General features: G+C 35.4%; 1 long non-coding RNA gene across 1 annotated transcript; it reads right to left on the reverse strand.

Annotated features, from left to right (window-relative positions):
• Positions 1-5,574: 5,574 nt before the first annotated feature.
• Positions 5,575-6,568, reverse strand: LOC131636179 (uncharacterized). Its single transcript, XR_009293968.1, has 3 exons — positions 6,310-6,568; positions 5,854-6,060; positions 5,575-5,688 (listed from the first exon to the last, which is right to left on the reverse strand). It is a non-coding gene; the product is annotated as an uncharacterized LOC131636179 (long non-coding RNA).
• Positions 6,569-21,007: the final 14,439 nt, after the last annotated feature.

A 21,007-nucleotide genomic window follows, 5' to 3' on the forward strand; every position in this document is an offset into this window, starting at 1 on the left:
TTATGGATCGTAGGTCCGTTGACCTTATCCTCATCTTTTTCATTTCTTGTGGATCGTAGGTCTGTTGACCTTATCCCCATCTTTTTCATTCCTTGTGGATCGTAGGTCCATTGACCTTATCCTCATCCTTTTCAATTCTTGTGGATCGTAGGTCCGTTGAACTTATCCTCATCTTTTCATTTCTTGTGGATCGTAGGTCCGTTGACCTTATCCTCATCTTTTTCATTTCTTGTGGATCGTAGGTCCGTTGACCTTATCCTCATCTTTTTCATTCTTGTGGATCGTAGGTCCGTTGACCTTATCCTCATCTTTTTCATTTCTTGTGGATCGTAGGTTCGTTGACCTTATCCCCATCTTTTTCATTTCTTGTGGATCGTAGGTCCGTTGACCTTATCCCCATCTTTTTTATTTCTTGTGGATCGTAGGTCCGTTGACCTTATTTTCATCTTTTTCAATTCTTGTGGGTCATAGGTCCGTTGACCTTACCCTAGTTTCGAGTCACGGATCGTAGGTCCTACCTTTCCATCAAACCCGTATTTTCCAACCACAGTTTCATACAACAATCATTTCCATTGAGAGCCTTGTATTGGCACCTTGGCTACGTTACAAGCTACCACCATTCAACTCCAAGTATTCACTGTAAATATTCCATCAGAAAAACAAAAATTCTCTTCCCCAGCAGATATCAAAATACACAATTAGGGATAACACTTACACCATCATCTCAGGACAAATTTCAGGTCTTGATATTTAATCGTCTTCTACCTTGAATGTTCGAAAGGCTAGCGCCAATCTCACCTTCAGGTTTAAGACGATTAAATAGGGGCAGCTGTCATACCCCAAATTTGTCCTACCCCTTTTAATGTTATCTGGCTTAGACTTATGCATTTCATAATCTCATGTACATACCTCCCATTAGGTCATATAACGCATCATGCATTCATTCATCAAATAAACATATACAAAGCATGGGATCATTTGTCATGGATTAGGGTTTATTTCCCTGGTCATTTGAATCAAGACTCTTTAATTAGGGTTTTGAGCTCGTGCGCATCTCATCAAGTCTTTTGTTACAATGGTCAGACAGTAGTTCAAGACTTTGACTCGCTCGGGTAGATTTCTTATATTACAAGTGTTTGATTTAATTTTAAAGGTCAAAGAATAAATGGATTGAGGTCCTTAATGTGCTTGCTTGGAAAGGAGATATTGTCATACAATTGAGTCCCTTGACTTAGAACTTGAAGATTTCTATCTCAAGCACGAGTGTGGTTATTGACACATTGATGAAAAGAGACATATGGAGATTATATGCACAATTGTGGACTTTTAGTCAAAGTCAGCCATGTGTGGTTGACTTTTCGGCCAAAGACCATAATAAACTACCTTGAGTTGTCATCTCATAGATTTTGTATGATTCAGTATTGCAAGATTGGAAAAGGATTGGGAATTCAAATAGAAGTCAATAATTGGAGAGGGTGATCAAATTACATTCAAAGGGGCCCAAGTTATATATTACAAAATACCAACACATGTTCATTACAAAATACCATTCACATACATTCAAATCCCATACAAAATATACTTTCCATTATACATCCAAGTCCATCACTATGTCAAGAGAAAATACACAAAAATCAGTTACAAAGAATACAAGAAAATCAAGCTTTTGACCTACAGTTGACTTTTGGTCAACTGTTGACTTTTTGGTCAAACAGTTGACCAAAGTCAACGCCTATCCTTGCCCCATCCTGTTTCCAAGTCAGATTAAGTTGTTTCCATCAAGCCATTGCTACTTCAGTTTCATGATTTTACTTCCATATACACCAATATTTATGTCTTGCTCATATCCAAAGTATGCCTCCAAATAACCATGAGTCAATATGCATGAGAGCCAAAACTGACACCAAAGCCTGCTGCTACCTGCAAATTAAAACAGACCTGCATGAATCAAAAACAGTCCAGCTATGGTATTATCATACCAAAATCAATGTGCCTATTTCTATACTCAACACGAAAACAGTTTCAGTTCATATATGACCAACACTATTCAGTCCAAAGCATAATTGAAACAGCTACTGCAACAACAAAATGGAAGTAGTGTTACAACCTCATCATAACTGCGTCTCGCCGGAACCGAGCTATGCCAAAAGGGACTCCTCCATTTCTTCTTTCAAGACAAACTGTGCCTGCTTTCTTCCCACATGGTAATCATGTCATCTTTAACCATGTTGTCTTCAAACCATGCTAATGCTCATAGGCCTGTACCAAGCCTGCATATGACAAGATCACAAGCAATACAGGTTCAACAGCAGCATAACAAAAAGGAAAATCATAACAAGAAAATTGAGAGAGGATTCAATACAAACTCATCATAACAGAGAATCAGCAGAGAGTTGGTAGACAACAGAAATGGAGAAAAGAGAAAACATAACAGAATTTCATAACTGATTTCTTCAAAAACATTCTGACTACTTGTAACACACTAACAGCTTTCAAACAACTCTTAACCAACTCCTATTACCTCTAACAGAACCGGTTACCAGCCTAACCAATTCCTAACCGATTTCTAACTATCCTAACCACTACTTCAATATCTAACTTCCTAGCTAGCTTATAGCAAACATTAACTAACATTTCAGTTTCTAACTAGCTACCTAATAACACTTCTAACTGTCAACCTAACAGAATAACCACCAAAACAGTTCTCCAACCACATGTAACAAACAATAACAGAAATAACAGAATCATAACCAGACTCAACTAACCACAACCAACTTGCCAGCTCAGCTTCAATCCCCACCCTTAATTCTCTAACAAACTTCACCAATCCAATGGCTCACATCTCTCCTCTCTAACTAACTTTCTCCCCTTCAAACTCTATATAACAGAATCATTACTTCAGGTTCATTTTTTTTCCTCACGCCATTTTTCATTCACCACCTTCACACACCATTCATCCACCATTTTCACCTTCAAACTTCAACATTCATCTTGCTCCATTCTCTCACTCTCTTCTTCCATCACTTCTTCAATCCACCACCTTCATCACCTCCAATTGCAGAAGAACAGAATGAGAAAGCTAACAGAAATCGGAGAGGATAGAAAGCTCATAACAGAAACTCAGAAAAACGCACCTGAGAACTGAATCTTCTTCTCCTCTTCTTCACTTATTCAATCTTGCTTTGATTAACCTTCATCTTCATCCCAATTCACCGAAAAACCATAACCGAAAATTTACAGCAAAAACTTCAATCCAGAATCGTTCTTCAACCAATCTCCAAGAACTCTCATCACTGAATTCACCAACAATTTTCAAGAACTCACCATAATCAGAACTTGAACTCTCTCTTTGAAGCTTCATTCTTAAACTCTGAACATCATCTTCATCAACAGAGATTGAGACGGCGATGAGATTTGGACGGCGGCGGAAGGATCATTGAAAGGACTCCGCCGCGGATGTCATTGATCGATTGAAGCTGAGAGAAATCCGAGAGAGGCAAGGGCGGAGCGAGAGTGGGAGTTAGACGGAGACAAGTGAGGGTTTAGATCAGAGAGTGGCGTCTTTGCACCGTCGCCGGAGAGGGAACAATTCGGTGGTCGTCGCCACCGCCGCGAGTTCATAGGGAGTCGGAGGGAAGGATCTCCGGCCGCCGCTCGCACCGTTTTGGTCACGAGTGTGAAGAACGAGAAGGTAGAGTCTGCGTAGAAGGCGAAAGGTCACAATATACTGAACCCTAATTTCCTCTTTTTCTTGTTTTTGTTAACATTAGAATTAGTTAGAGTTGATTAGATTAATTGGTGCTAATTGGTGTTAATTAGATTTTAATAGAAATTAAGTGAAGTTAATTGAAACTAATCTAAAAACAAACTCTTGGGCCACGTTGTTGAAATGCACCCCCCTAAGGCCTATGTCCACTTTTTGTGCTGATCAGAATTTGAATAAAAACTCTTCTAGGCCTTTCCCTCTGGGCCCTGCGCCTAATTTCTTACTGCACCATAATTTCAATATGCACCTCCCTGTTCCCATCTTTTTTTTATTTAGGTTAATTAGATTTTTACTACTTCTTTGAGTAAATAAAATACTAATTTTCTCCTATCATTTTTTAGACTTTGATACAATGTTGACATAGAAAATGTTCATAACAAAATATTAGTTTTTTAGGCTAATCATTTTAATTTCTTTTGTTCAAATTAGAACTCATTTTCTCTCCCATAAAAATCAATAAAAATAGTAGTATTTTTAATTCATTTTTGCACTATGTTTTTGACTTGTTTCATTTCATGCTTTTTACCAATTTTGTATCATTGTATTACTTGACTTTTGCTTGTAATTGTGATCTTTATTTTCATATTCTTCTATTCCTAACCTTAGGTAGAAACCATGATAACAATTAGGCTTAGAGATTAGGCTAGTCCCCCACTTTTTCATTCTTTTTCTTTCACAACATTAAAACATCTAAAAATATTCAAAATAAAATCCCTTTAAAAAATACAAAGAAAATACTTAAAACACTAATAATCAAAGTGAAAATTCTTAAAAAGGGAATGGAAGCTTGAACATCCCTTGCTTAAGGGAATGTTCGAGTGCTTGGATCTCCCTTGCTTAAGGGTCCCATTCAGGCGTAAGTTCCCAACTTCTAAAAAACACCAACCAAAGAGTAACTCGAGTTTCCCTTGCTTTAGGGATTTCCTCGAAACACTCAAATTCTCTCTCTTCTCTCCTTTCTTAAGGGCATTGTTATCTCCGCTCCATTGCATCCTATGTCGATCCCTTATGCAAGAGCGCGAGCGTTAACTCCGCCCAACTAAAAAACACAAAAACAAACAAAACTATGGAGCCGAACTACGGCGCTCCGATTCCTGAAAAGGATACGTAGGCATCAAGTCGCGGGGCTTGAACGAGCATATTTGTAAATAATTCCTTCTTTTCCCCGTATTTCTTTTGCATTCATTCGCATGTAGACATAGACATAGTACACACCCTTTAGATAGAAACAAACATAGGTGGATACCATCGAGTACGATGGCCGTGAGGGGTGCTAGTACCTTCCACTCGCGTAACCGACTCCCGCACCTAGATTCTCTGGTCGCAAGACCCTGTTCCTTCCTTTGTTAGGTTTTCTGATATTCCTTTCCCTTATGGGATAAATATATTGGTGGCGACTCTGTTCATTTTTCGCGAGCGTGCGACAATGTCCTACAAATTTAAATCAAACACACATAGAATCAAAGTCAAAACAACATTATAAAGCAAGAATTCAAAAACTCTAAATCTGAGCATAAGACAAATCCAATTGCAAGCACAAACACCTACACTCCACTAGTAGGAAAAAAAGGTCTTAAATATCCTCAAAGAACAAAGGCCTGAGAATGGAATTAACATGTTACCTCCCTAAACCACAAACACAAATGCTTAATTCATAGAATCATCATCCTATGTAAATAATATTTAAAAATACTTATGTTCAAAATCAATTGTCATCCTAGCTTACATATCATCCAACACTAATACCAATCTTATTTGCATAAATAAATGTTATTCCTAAGATATTAGCCTAAAAAAACTCACACATACCCAATTTGTAACGTGGCTCACACTTAATTGTTGAAAGATACCATCACCTTGAGTTTGACTTACTATAGGTCATTTCTTCAATACATGCAGTCATTTGGAGTTGATTCACTTAACTGATAAATAATAAATAAATTTACTTAATTACTGATTTTCAATATCACCATACACATAAAGAGCCATTTTACAAACTCAAAAACCTTTTATTGCAACAGACCCAAAACAACATTTGCAAATATTTATATTAGATGATTTTTTGAGAAACGAATGATATTGTTTACCTTGGTGTTGATGTAGTTTACAAAGATTTTCAAATTGCAAGTGGAATTGGAAACAATAACAAAAGGGAACTAGGATCCACTTGCCATTTATCAAAATCACAATGAACTTAAAATTTCAAGCAGTCAGAAGACAAAACACTTTAGAAAGATAACAGGAGCATCATAGCTACCTTTCTTGCATAAGGTTACAAAATATGTTCTACATACCTGCACAAGATGAAAACCAAATGGGAAATATCACCTGAGTTAAATCATGGAGAAAACCTGTTATCTTTTAACCAATTTTCCTTTCACAGTTGCAATTAGTAATGAAAAATCGAATTTTAAACCTATGCCCATAACCTCGCCATATTGGAATAGATGAAATCAATGGCCACATATAGCCAACAAATTAAATTGAAATAAGCATAGTTCTTAGAAGAAAAAAACAATCAAAATCAAAGACTCTTCTATTACCTTTATCGGTTCCCCCACTGCATCGTCAAAGAAGAGAAAGCGTAATCGGGTATCTTCCCCTCTATTTAGGTGTAGTTAGGTTACAAAACAGCCCCTGCACTATGGAATCAAAACGATGAAGAGAAAGTCTAGCAACTACGGCGGCCTCGAGAGGTGAGAAATAGTTTCAAGGATGCATGAATCTGAAAGTTGAGAAAAGGGTTTTCGGGGTCGCGTGAATCTGAAAGTAGGGAAAAGGGGTCGATGGAGTCTGATCTGAGAAGATTTGGGGATTTTTCTTATGGTTACTTATATTTTTTAATATATTAAACTAAAATTTTTTAAAGATTTTTATTTAACAAAATTAATTTTATATTTTAAAACTGCCATTTTAGGAAAATTTATTTTAAATAAAAGTAATATTTAGGTTAATCTACTTGCCATAAATTAAAAAATTAATTTAAATACTTATTATTAATAAATTTTCTTTAGAAATTAATATTTTTTCAAAAAATTTCCACAAAAACATTTTTATAAAAAATTTAAAAAATATATTAATTTCATTAAATCAAATTTTATTAAATATATGTTAATTTTATTTGTGATTAATAGTTGTATACTGATAGTGTGTAAATATATTAATACTCTATTTAACCAAGTCATCTCATTTAAACGAGATATTTCAACAATATGTGTATAAAAATGACACTAATTTGATTATCCTGATTTGTTTAGATATCTCTAAACAAGGTTTACAAATAGTCAATAAATAGTAATTAATTTTTTTTCATTGATTTAATTATAATTTATATTCTTCTATTTTAGCTCTTTGAATGAGTTTTTATTAAATATTTAAAAAAGAGGCTTGTATGATTTTCACACGGTAAAAAAAATTTAAATTGTAAAAAGATTTTTTATTTATAAAAAATAAGATTATTTATAAAATAGCATAATTAGGTAAAGTTTATAATTTTATTAATTTTTAAACATAATTAATTAAGATTAATCCATTTGTCATAAATTTAAAAAATTAATTTAAATAATCATTATTAATAAGTTTTGTATAAAAAATTTAATATTTTTTAAAAAACTTTCAACAAAAACATTTTTACAAAATTAAAAAACTATTTTAATTTAATTTAAAAAATTTTAAAATTATATTAATTTATATGTGACTAATAGTTGTATACTGATGGTGTGTAAATATATTTATACATTATCCAACCAAATCATCTCATTTAAATATTTGAGATATTTCAAAATAATTTCACACAGTAAATTTGTTTCAATAAAAAATAGTATTTTTTGACCCAAACAATTTACAACCTACCTAAAATTAAAATAAACAAAAAAATGACTATTCAGATACCACAATATGATCATGGGCAATTTATAAGCTACGGTTATTTGATCATGGCAATTTCCAAAACCGTAGTCTTTTGTAATGAATTAGAAAAGGCAACAGTTTCTAACGTGTAGCCTAAAATGTATTGTTATTCTTCATTGCATAGTCTTTATAGGCCACGGTTATGTAATACCCACACTTAAAGTAGCGTGGCATATAGAGAATAGGGGACACTTTTTTTCAAAAATCTAGAAATTTAGCAACGTCTAAAAAAGTGCGGTCTGTAACTCTTTAGGCTACAGTTTTGTAGCCGTTGCCTAATCTTCCGTTGCCTAAAGTAAAAAATGTTGTAGTGGTAGAAGTCATCTTGCTTCTATGATATATGCTGTTTCTGGAAACAAGAGAGTTGGCATTGGTTATGAGGGTGATACCCCATACAAACTTGAACCTGTAGATGATATGAAAATCACATACAAGCCATTGTATGATTAGTTCAAGTATGGCCACTCCCGTGATATTAGGCTCACCTCACATGCCAAAAACTTTCATGTTACACACACTAAGAAGCATGTGACACAACCTAGAAAATATCATGTTGCTAAACCTAAGGAATATCATGGTGTACCTCCTGTTGTTTATCATGCTAAACCCAAGTTCAATCAGAACTTGAGGGAAACTAACAAGAAAGGACCAAAGAAAATGTGGGTACCTAAGGAGGAGATAATTTCTATTGCAGATATCCTTGGCAGCAAAGAAGAAAAAGCAAAGCATGTCATGGTACCTGGACTCTGGGTGCTCGCGGCACATGACGAAAAGAAGGTCTATGTTCCAAGACCTGGTGCTTAAGTCCGCCGGAGAAGTAAAGTTTGGAGGAGATCAGAAGGGCAAGATAATTGGCTCAGGAACCATAAGTACTGGTAACTCTCCTTCCATATCTAATGTACTTCTTGTAGAAGGATTAGCTCATAACTTATTGTCCATAAGTCAATTAAGTGACAATGGTTATGACATAATCTTCAATCAAAAGTCTTGCAAGGCTGTAAGTCAGAAGGATGGCTCAATCCTATTTACAGGCAAGAGAAAGAACAACATTTACAAGATTGATCTTCAAGATCTTAAGAATCAGAAGGTAACTTGTCTTATGTCTGTTAGCGAAGAGCAATGGGTCTGGCACAGAAGATTAGGCCATGCTAGTTTGAGAAAGATTTCTCATATTAACAAACTAAATCTGGTCAGAGGTCTCCCAAATCTGAAATATAAATCAGATGCTCTTTGCGAAGCATGTCAGAAGGGAAAGTTCTCCAAACCTGCATTCAAGTCTAAGAATGTTGTTTCTTCCTCTAGGCCGCTAGAACTTCTGCACATTGATCTGTTTGGCCCAGTCAAAACAGCATCTGTCTGAGGGAAGAAATATGGATTAGTCATCGTAGATGATTATAGCAGATGGACGTGGGTAAAGTTCTTGAAACACAAGGATGAGTCTCATTCTGTGTTCTTTGACTTCTGCACTCAGATTCAATTTGAGAAAGAGTGTAAAATCATAAAGGTCAGAAGTGATCATGGTGGCGAATTTGAGAACAGATTCTTTGAGATTTATTTCAAAGAAAATGGTATTGCCCATGATTTCTCTTGCCCTAGAACTCCACAGCAAAATGGAGTTGTAGAGCGAAAGAATAGGACTCTACAAGAAATGGCCAGAACCATGATCAACGAAACCAATATGGCTAAGCATTTTTGGGCAGAAGCAATTAACACAGCGTGTTATATTCAGAATATAATCTCTATAAGACCTATTCTTAATAAGACTCCTTATGAATTGTGGAAGAATAGAAAGCCCAATATTTCTTATTTCCATCCTTTTGGATGTATATGTTATATTTTGAACACTAAAGATCATCTGCATAAGTTTGATTCTAAGTCACAGAAGTGTTTCCTTTTTGGATATTCTGAACGCTCAAAAGGCTACAGAGTATACAATACTGAAACATTGATTGTTGAAGAATCAATCAATATCAGATTTGATGATAAGCTTGGTCTTGAAAAGCCAAAGCAGTTTGAGAATTTTGATGATATTGAAATCTCTAACTCAGACTCTGAAGAACCCAGAAGCAAAGTGTCAGAAGATCAAGTTGCTGCTTCATTAGAGAATCTCAGAATTTCTGAAGAGCCAACTATCAGAAGATCTTCCAGACTCAACTCTGCTCACTCAGAAGATGTTATGATTGGGAAGAAAGAAGATCCTATCAGAACAAGGGCATTCCTTAAGAACAATGCAAAATGTCAATTTGGTCTAGTATCTCTTATTGAGCCAACTTCTGTTGATCAAGCTCTGGAGGATGCTGACTGGATAATTGCCATGCAAGAAGAACTCAATCAGTTTACAAGGAATGACGTATGGAATCTTTTTCCAAGACCAAAAGGATTCAAAATCATTGGAACTAAATGGGTCTTTAGAAACAAGCTAAGCGAAAAAGGAGAAGTTGTAAGAAACAAAGCCAGACTGGTTGCTCAGGGCTATAGTCAGCAAGAAGGCATAGACTATACAGAAACCTTTGCACCAGTGGCCAGGTTAGAATCTATCCGCTTATTAATTTCTTTTACCACTCAGAACAACATCACTCTGTATCAGATGGATGTTAAGAGTGCCTTCTTAAATGGTTATATAGATGAGGAAGTATATGTCCACCAACCTCCTGGTTTTGAAGACTCTAAGTCTCCAGAATATGTTTTCAAATTAAAGAAATCATTATATGGCCTGAAGCAAGCTCCTAGAGCTTGGTATGAAAGATTAAGTTCTTTCCTTCTGGATATTGGTTTCACTAGAGGACAAGTGGATACAACACTCTTCTGTTAAACCTTTAAAAGGGATATTTTAATTTGCCAAATATATGTTGATGATATTATCTTTGGAATATCTAATGCTACACTTGGAAAGGAGTTTGCTAAATCTATGCAGGCTGAGTTTGAAATGAGCATGATGGGAGAACTCAAGTACTTCCTTGGGATCCAGATCAATCGAACTTCTGATGGAACCTATGTTCATCAAACCAAGTACGTGAAAGAACTTCTGAAGAAGTTTAATCTTTCAGAAAGCAAAGAAGCAAAGACTCCTATGCATCCAACGTGTGTTCTAGGTAAGGATGAGGTAAGTAAGAAGGTAGATCAGCAGCTCTACAGAGGTATGATTGGATCTCTTCTATATCTTACTGCTTCTAGACCTAATATTCTATTCAGTGTTTGTCTGTGTGCAAGATTCCAATCAGATCCTATAGAATCTCACTTAACAGCTGTTAAGAGAATTCTGAGGTATCTGAAAGGTACTACTAATGTTGGTTTAGTCTACAGAAGATCTAAAGAATACAACTTAGTAGGATTCTGTGATGCTGATTACGTTGGAGATAGAGTTGAAAGGAAAAGTACTTCTGGAAGTTGTCAATTTCTTGGAAGTCACCTGATCTCCTGGTACATCAAGAAGCAAGCTACAATTGCCCTTTCTACAACAAAAGCAGAATATGTTGCTGCTGCTGGATGTAGTACACAGATGCTCTAGATGAAGAGTCAGCTAGAAGATTATCAGATATATGAGAGTAACATTCCTATCTTCTGTGATAATACTTCTGCTATTTGTTTATCTAAGAATCCAATCTTACATTCCAAAGCTAAACATATTGAGATCAAACATCTTTTCATTAAGGACTATGTTCAGAAGGGTGTTCTATCTTTAAACTTTGTTGATACAGACCATCAATGGGCTGATATCTTTACAAAACCCCTTGCTGAAGATAGGTTTAAGTTCATTCTGAAGAATATCAGTATGGATTTATGCCCAGAATGAAAGGATGAGAAGTTCTGATATATGGATTAGATTTGAAATGATCATTTATTTCTTTTATAAGAAGTTCTAATTGTTGATCAATTAGATATTCTGATTCTGTTATTGCTAACGTTTCATATGCCTAAGTTAATTTAGAATCTCTTTTAAAACAAAACAGCTGTCACCAACTATTCAAGAAGATGAACACGTGTTCACTCTAAAGGGACAAGCATGCGTGCAGTTGATGAGACGCCACCCTAGGTAACTGTGCAGATCATTTCAAATATCATGTTTTACCCTAACGTCACTCATCATTAATTGCTAACTGATTCAAACTCTGTAATCTTCTTCAATCAGAATCATATTGCATATTATTTCAAATCCGTGCCTATATAAACACATCTCTATATCATTTCATCTCTTTCCATTCATCTTCATTATTTATTATCTGTGTTTGTTCATCTCTCTCTCTCTCTCTCGTTGCTTAAACCCTAGTTTCTAAACCCAGTAATCTCAGTGTGATTCCATGGCTTCCTCTTCAAATATTCAACGCAAGGTATCATCTTCAAACCAAGTTCAACAAAAGAAATCTGCAAACCCTCCTTTGAAGTCTTGTTCGATTCCTTATGATAATCTGGAGGTTCTTTGTGAAACAATGGTGGATTTTGATAATCTTATGGCACATGATTTCAAAACCAAAACTGCAATGCTAGTACAAGGATGGTCAAATTTCTTTGAAAGGTTGATTGGACTAGTTTACCCCTTATTGGTTAAGGAATTCTGGACACATGCTATGGTTACTTCAACTGCCATCATCTCCTTTGTGCTAGGGCATGAAATTGTTGTGAATGAGAAGCTGATAAGGAAACTATACAGTCTTGATGGTATAGATGGAATCACTGGAGCTCTCCTAGGCATAACTGATTGGGATAAAATTGATCGAGAGTTGTTTTCTTCTGGTGTTGCGTCTCCCTACACTACTGATTTGAAGCCTCCTTACAGAGTATGGGCTAAGATCATTCTGGGATCTCTCTATCATAGAAAACCATAAAACTCTGCTACCTATGTCAATCAGGATCAGAAGTATATAATATTCTGCATTGAAAAAGGCATGAGAGTCAATCTACCTCACATTCTTTTTCAACATCTGAAGACAAATATTGAAGAATCAAGAGATGAAGAAATTCAGAAGAATCCCAAACTCAAGAAGAATACCATTCCTTTTGGAAGAATGATCTCAGATATTCTGACTGAGAGTGGCTTGATAGATATTCTAAGAGTAGCTGGCTTGCTTCAGAACTTGACTGCTATCCGTGGGAGTATTATGAATGGTCACCCTCTAAAAAGGATGGAGCGATTGAAAAGGTGACCACTCCTCCAATAGTGTTTCCAGATATTCTGACAAGAAGAACTCCTGTTGTGAGTTTCTCTCACTTGTTCAAAGAAGAGCTAGACAAATTTGTTAAACGCTATCTGAAGTCATGTGTTAAAGCACAAACTTTTGTTGATCGTGCTTGGATTCGAGGAAGAACTCTTCCATCACTGGATGAGTTAAGAAAGAAGGACAAGAAGAAGAAAGAAAAGAAGCTGAAGAGAAAGGTCACAGAAGAAGGACCTGATGTTAAGCAAGCAAAGAAGCAGAAGAAATCTACAGAGTCTCTCAAAATACCCAGAACCTCTGAACAGCTTGAAAAGCTCATACATAAAGCATACCATGCAGACTCTTCTGACCTCCCCCCTCAGAAAAGGCCTCCTCCTGATGAAATTCCATCCTCTTCCACCACCACAAAAAGAAACCGTCCATCTCTTTCTACACCTGTTCTCAACCCTCAACCACTAAATGCTGTCTTTCCCCAAATTCCTTCTGAAAATATATTCTCAACCACCTCCACTACAGGTTCTTCATCCCCTTTAACCTCTTCTATCACCTCTGACTTATTTTCAAGAGAACCTGAACCCTATAGTCTTCTTTACCCTGACTATCGTTTCACCTTCAACCCTCCTGAACCCTCTCTGGATACTTGTTATGACTTGTTGAAGTATAAGGTCAGAACAGGGTTGGATACTCTGAGAGCTGCTCATGACTCCAAGATGGATCACGTTGCTGCTGGCAAGTTGTGGAAGATTTTTAAGAAGAATATTCAGACTGATCTTCTGGATATCTTGAAGAGATGCTTGGCTGATGCATCTGGACCTTCTGGTTACATTTTGGAGTTAGATAATGGTAAGTACTATCACCCCTTCAGAAGTTGGAAATCTCTTGAGGAAAAGGAATTGGTTGATGAGCTTGAAAAAGTCCATCCTCTTGCTATGGTTGTGTGGAAGCCCCAACTCAACGTTTTGACTGGAGACTTTCAGTCTATATTCAACTAATTAAGGGAGAATCCCTCTGCTAATGCACCAGATATGGTATATCCAGAAGTTGAATATCCATCAGAACCGGTTGCTCCAACACCTCCTCAAAATCTGGCTGACATTCTTCTGGCTCTAGAAACTCCAGATGCTAAAATTCCTTCTCCGGTATATGCTGAAGATGCTTCTGAATCAGAAGCTGATACTGAGAATCAAGATGCTGAGACTCATTCTGCTGAGCAATATCCTATTAAGGAAAATCAGGCTGATGTTCTCATGGTCGATGCTGCTGTTGAGAATCCTCCTCTTATGGACAATAGCTTTGAAGCTTCTTCTGCTGGACCTTCTGTTTTGATAAACACCATGAAGGCTCTTCAACAGAATCAAGCTGCTCTAGCTTCTCGTCTGGAGAAGCACGAGGATACTCACAATGAGTTCAGATCACTCATAAAGACGCAAACAGAAGACACCACTGAGATTAAAAACCTTCTGGCCCTCTTAGCTTCTAAGCTTGGCTAGTCGTAGTCTGTCTTGGTCTTAGTTGTTTTCTTGTTTTATGCATCTGTTTCTTGCATCTGCTTCTATATCTTTTGTACTTCTGATATTTTGTTGATCAATGACATATTATCTTCTTCACTTTATGTGTCGTTTATCCTCTGAATCTTTTAATGCTTTTTGATGTTATGGAAAAAAGGGGGAGAAACAGGATAATTGATTTGATTTAATATATCAGTTTCTGGGATTAAGTCTCAACATTCTTAACATTATTTACAAGTTCTATGTCTTTGAGATTTTTTGCAGGGTTGAAGATATTCTGAAAAAGCTCAACATAAGAAGCAAATACATGAGGAAAAACAATTCTCTAAAGAAGCATGTTCTTAAAGAATTAAAGCAAGCTTAGTGTTGTGAAGCTTCATGATCAGAAGCAAGAAAAAGAATGTTCTGATATTCATTCGTAGAATTCTCTAATATATTCTCTTTTGAATACTCTGATACATTTTCTTTCTTAAGAATGTTCTGATACATTTCTGCTATGATATTTTTGTCTAGTATGCTCTAATACATTGCAGGTTGTAAAGATGCTCTGATGAAGCTCTGATACATTCCAGAATGTTCTGATAAATCAAGCATGCTATTATTCGATGGATTACAAAGAAGAAATTCAAAGCTCTGAAGCTGTCCTATGGAAGCAAGAAGCAGAAGCTCTGAATATTCTGAAGTTCTAGGCAAAGTGAAAGTCTCTGCTGAAAAGGAAAAATACTCAGAGAAGTCTTTTATTTATAAAATTCTTCTAGTATTAATTTCAGGGGGAGATTGTTAATCTCAGGGGGAGACATATTCACACACTCTGTTTATATGCTTATGCTATAATTGTGTAATTGTCTTTGGTCATCTGATATTCTGATTGCAAATTCATATCAATTATATATGTTTTTGTCATCATCAAAAAGGGGGAGATTGTTAGAACAAGATTTGTTCTGATCAATATTCTTGTTTTGATGATAACAATATATATGAATTTTGTATAAGACAATGTGGTACTCTAATCCTATGCAATTTCTATTTCAGGAAATATATAAGGAGTATGCACAATTCAGCGCTAAGAAGCACTGACTCAGAAGGTTCAGGATTGCAACATCAGAACATGCTCTCGCAAGACATCAGAAGATGGTCAAGCAGAATCAGAACATGGTCTATGAAGCATCAGAAGAACATGAAGTCAGAAGCAAAAGCACTGAAGTTCTTATGGTATCACGCTCAAGCTCTTCAAAGTCAGAAGACAAGAAGATGCTCTGCACCAAGCTGTGACTCTGATTATTCAAACGTTATATTCACAAATCTGAGATCAGAAGCTGATACTAGATGACAGGCTATTAAGTCTAATCTCTAACTGACAAAAGGAACGTTAGAAGCTACAAAAGGCAAAGTCAGTAAAAGCAGGAAAAGCATGGCTCGAGGTAGTTGACAAAATAGTGAAAACATTAAATGCAAAGCTGTACTATTCACGCAACGCATTAAATGCAACTCAACGGTCATCTTCTCAAACGCCTATAAATACTGAAGTTCTGATCAGAAGCAGCAACCAACTCTTGCAAGAATACTGAAACGCTGTTCAAATCAAAGCTCACGAACTTCATCTTCAACCTCACAAACTATTGTAATATTTAGTGAGTGTTAAGCTTAGAACTTAAGAGAAATATCACAGTTGTGATTAAAGCTTTATAAGAATAAGAAGCAATTCATACTCTTTTAACATTTATTTTACATTGATTGTAAAAGGTTCCTAGAGTGATCAGTGAGATCAGTAGACTCTAGAAGACTTAGAAGTTTCTAAGTGGTGATTTCCTAGAGTGATCAAGTTGTGATCAGTATACTCTAGAAGACTTAGAGGGTATCTAAGTGGAAAACCATTGTGATCAGATTGATTAGTGGATTAAATCCTCAATTGAGGTAAATCACTCTAAGGGGGTGGACTGGAGTAGTTTCGTTAACAACGAACCAGGATAAAAATAATTGTGTTCATTGTTTTTATCTTAAGAGTTTTTAAAGTCACACTTATTCAAACCCCCCCCCCCCCTTCTAAGTGTTTTTCTATCCTTCAATATATAGGATTCAAATTCTTTGAAGTCCCACATCACTTAGTTTTGTGAAGGAAGAGGGAGTACAAGATTATATATAGGATTCAAGTTCTTCGTTACAAGATGCACCAGTCAAAAGCACTTTTAACTTGTATTTGACTTTCTTTATTCTCTTATTCTCTTGTATTAAGGTGTTGTGAGGTTTAGTTAAATATTTATTTTGGAGGGTGTGAGTGTATTGGGTACCTGAATTAGTAAAAGGTATATGATGTGTTGTAACAATTTTCTCTAGCCCAAACTGCACAGCGGAATTTGTGATTGCCGCTTAACAACTCTTTCACAACACCACACTTCTTTTATGATGTAGAAGCTCAGAAGAAACTACAACCACAGAGCATACTAAGAACTCTTATTCCCGTATCAAACGAAAAGTTTTGATACCAGTTGTTGGGAAAAAAACATATAGACAAAAAAAAAAGAACACAATCACAACACAAGATCATAATGTGAAAACTCTAAAATTGGAGAAAAAACCACGACCGTTGTCAATAGACAACTAAAAATTAACTCTATGTGAAAATTGTACAATTTTATGAGAAAGATTAAATTGATTGAATTAAAAAATGAAGATTAATTTTGAAAATAAGATAAAATATGTAGACAAAAATTGTTAATAATATACACTTTACTAACTCAGACCCACTTTTATGAGAAAGATTAAATTGATTGAATTAAAAATAAGATAAAATATGTAGACAAAAATTGTAAATAGACTAATATAAAATTATTGACATATTATTAAAAATTATCAAAATTAGAGTGGCAATATTGAATGATTCTAAGATTTATTTTTAATATTGATAATAAAATTATAAAATATTTTCGAAATTTAAAAAAAGCATAGCTATTTGTAATTATCAAATTGTATATCATGTAAAAGCTGATAATATATTTTGTTTTGTGATATATTATAAATTATGTTTGTATTATTTGTTGCCCCCACTTAACAAAACTTCTGAATCCACCACTGCCAGCACTTCTAAATATATAGACAGATATATGCCAAGATTAATCAAAAGGACACTCTGTCAAATTGGGAATGAATGGTTCTTCCTATTAATGCTCACGAATTTTTCAAACATCTCATATTGCTAGCATATATTGATATATGATCGGACATAAATATGAAAAACAACAGCTTGCACACGCTAATGCCACACCTTAGATTGTTCTACGACATTTTTATTATATATTTTAAATTTATTAGATAATAAAAAATTATTTTTAAAATTTAATAACTTCACAATTGGGAAATTATCTCCAATTATTTTAGTTGAAATGGCAATATTATTGGGAATGGTTGATGTTGATCACAACTTTTGATAGTCAGTTAGATAAGTTCAACAAAGAACTCCGAAGATTTATTCTACTAAAGTTGTAATGTCGGAAAACTTCTCAAATGATAACTAAATTTTTTCTAAAATTGCTATTTGCACTTTTTAAAAAACTGTGGAATAAGTATAAAACTTTTGAATTGTACACATGGAACTTATTATAATTTATTTTAGTATTTTTCTTTTACAAATTTAAATATATTTAAAGTTGATTGAGAATTTCTCTTGTTTTCTTTGTTTTGTTATATTAACCGTAATGTGATAAGTATTTTAATAATCAACAAAGATCTGTATAACTTCGTATGGATTCCAATAGAAGATAACTCAATACAACATTTACAATTTATAGTTAGAGATAAAAATATGTTGGATTATAAGAGTCTACATTTAGTTTGTATCTGATTTTTATCGAACCAAACTTTTTTTTTTTAATCAAGAAATATATTAATAGGACAATTAAGGGTTCTCTAACTCGATTACAAGAAGAAACGGGAAACTCCGACAAAAAGAAAGATTACTATCCAATTACACCTACGAGAGAAAAAAAACGGTTCCTTACAAAACTCGTAAAAAGAGTAATTGGGATGAGTAATTTTTTCGCAAAAGAACCACTTCCAAGCCATGAGTTTAACATTCCAAACGATGTTGTTGATGTTCCATTCATCCTTCCGAAAGCACACCCCATTCCTAAGCAACCACGTGGTAGCGAGCCACACCAAACCCAATTTACAATCTCTAACTTTGTGATTATGAAAGAATAAGTGACACCATAAAATTCGGTAAACACTCTTCCTCCGACCTAACCCCTTTACCCACCCAAAAAGCTATCTCACTCCATATCTTTTTAACCACCCAACAATTGAAAAAGTAATGATTCCTATCTTCCATATGAACCTCACATAATATACACTTTAAATTATCATGAGTAAAAGACATACCTCTAAGCAACCAGAGGTCTTTTGTAGGAAGCCTATTATGGAAAAGTCTCCACCCAAAAGCCTTGATTATATATGGCACATCCAACTTCCACAAAATCCCAAAAGCTTCGGCACTCTTAATCGGGGGGCAAAAATGCATATGCAATTTCTCATAAAAAGCATAACAACAAGCTACCGAAAAATCATCCCCCTCTTTACCTTGCCAAACCACCTCATCTTTACCTACCGACCACCCTTGAAATTCCTCAAATCGCCCCCTCAATAAGACTATATCCTCCAACACCACTTCACCATTCAATCTAGCCTAGGATAAACCAAAATTCCCCCAAACCCAACCACCTTCACCCCACCCTCCCATGGCCGCCATCAAAACCTTCTTCAAACTCGAAGCCTTGAATAATTCTGGAAATTCTTCCTTCAAAGAGTATCCTCCCAACCATAATCCTTCCCAAAAAGGCGAATTGAAGCCATTATGAATAATGAACCTACTACAATTGATAATAGGGTCACAAGATAAAAGAGAGTTTAATTTTAATATATCCCTCCACCAAAAAGAAGCGATGGAAGAATTTTTACAATCGTTACCACCGCAAATAATCAAAGAGGATAAATCTCCGTAACGCGCTTTCAAGACGTTAAACCAAAAGGAATTATGGCCTTGAAGAATCCTCCGCCTCCACTTGTTAAGAAGAGCCACGTTGAACCAAACCATATTTTTAACTCCCAATCCCCCTTTCTCAAAAGGGAGAATAACATCCTTCCACTTCACCCAATGAATTTTCCTCTTCTCCTCCGCTCCACCCCATAAGAATCTACTTTGAATGGAAATAAACCTTTTCACCACCTTCAACGACATTCTATAAAAAGTCATAATGAAAATAGATAAAGAGCTAAGCACCGACTTCAAGAGAGTAATTCTTCCTCCTAAATTTTAAAAAAAAATTTGTCCACCGTTCCAAACGATTCTTCAACTTCACTAAAAGAGGATTCCAAGTAGCTTCCTTCCTAGAATTGGAACCTATAGGAATTCCGAGAAAATAAAAATTACTTTCTTCCAACTTACAAGAAAGAAAGTGTGACACCGCATCCAAAAAGTGAGAATTAGAGTTGATGCCGATCAATTTACTCTTATGATAATTGATACCAAGACCCGAAACTATTTCAAAGGCTCGGAGAACCGCCTTAATTGCCCATAATTGTTTCCAACTTCTATCTCCCATAATGAGCGTATCATCCGCGAATTATAAAATATCCACCCAACAAGAACCCTTGATATCGAATCTTTGGAAGTCCCCTAATTCAATGGATTGTCTCACAAGACCCATAAGACCTTCCGCCACTAAGACAAAAAGGAAAGGAGAAAGAGGATCACCTTGTCTCAACCCTCTTGAAACAACAAACCGACATACTACTTTTGAACACCAACAACTCCATCCATTTCAACCATCTATTCTCAAAGCCCATCCTTTGAAGTATATAACAAAGAAAACTCCAACTTACCTTATCATACGCCTTCTCAAAATCAACTTTAAAAAGGATACACTTCTTACCCTCCTTTCTAGCAAAATCCACCACCTCATTCGCCACTAACACACCATCTAACAAGTTCCTACCAGGGACAAAAGCACTTTGACACGGATAAATGATGGAATTTAACACTTTTTTTAATCTCTCCGCCAAAAATTTAGCCACCACTTTATACATACAACCCACTAAGCAAATTGGCCTAAATCATCCAAGCTAACCGGATTATGATTCTTCGGAATCAAGGTCAAAAAAGAAGAAGTAATCACCTTTGAAATAGGGCTACCAACAAAGAAGTAATTAAAATAATTGATGAAATCTTCTTTAAGAAAAAACCAACATTTCTTAATAAAAAGAAAAGAGTATCCATCCGGACTCGTACTTTTATCCCCTCCACAATTCCAAATCGCCTCTTTAATCTAATTTTCTTAAAAAGGTTTCTCAATCTCCATCGCCTCCTCCCCACTTATCGAATTAAAATAAATTCCATCCAACAAGGGTCTAACCTCTTCCGATTCAATGAATTTATTCCCAAAATGAGAATAAACCGTCTCTTTGACATCCACTACCGATTCCACCAAACTTCCCGGGATAAGTAGCGGACCTAAATGATTATGTCTTCTTCTTTGTTTCATCACCTTGTGAAAAAAACCGCTATTAGAATCTCCCTCCTTCAACCATCTCAATCTAGATTTTTGTAATAACATACTTTCCTTTATCCTCAAATTCCTCCAAAACTTACTACAAGCTTCTTTCCTCAATACAAGATTATC

The sequence above is a fragment of the Vicia villosa genome, unplaced genomic scaffold (genome assembly GCF_029867415.1).
Source record: "Vicia villosa cultivar HV-30 ecotype Madison, WI unplaced genomic scaffold, Vvil1.0 ctg.001657F_1_1, whole genome shotgun sequence".
In the NCBI taxonomy this organism is placed as follows: Eukaryota; Viridiplantae; Streptophyta; class Magnoliopsida; order Fabales; family Fabaceae; genus Vicia; species Vicia villosa.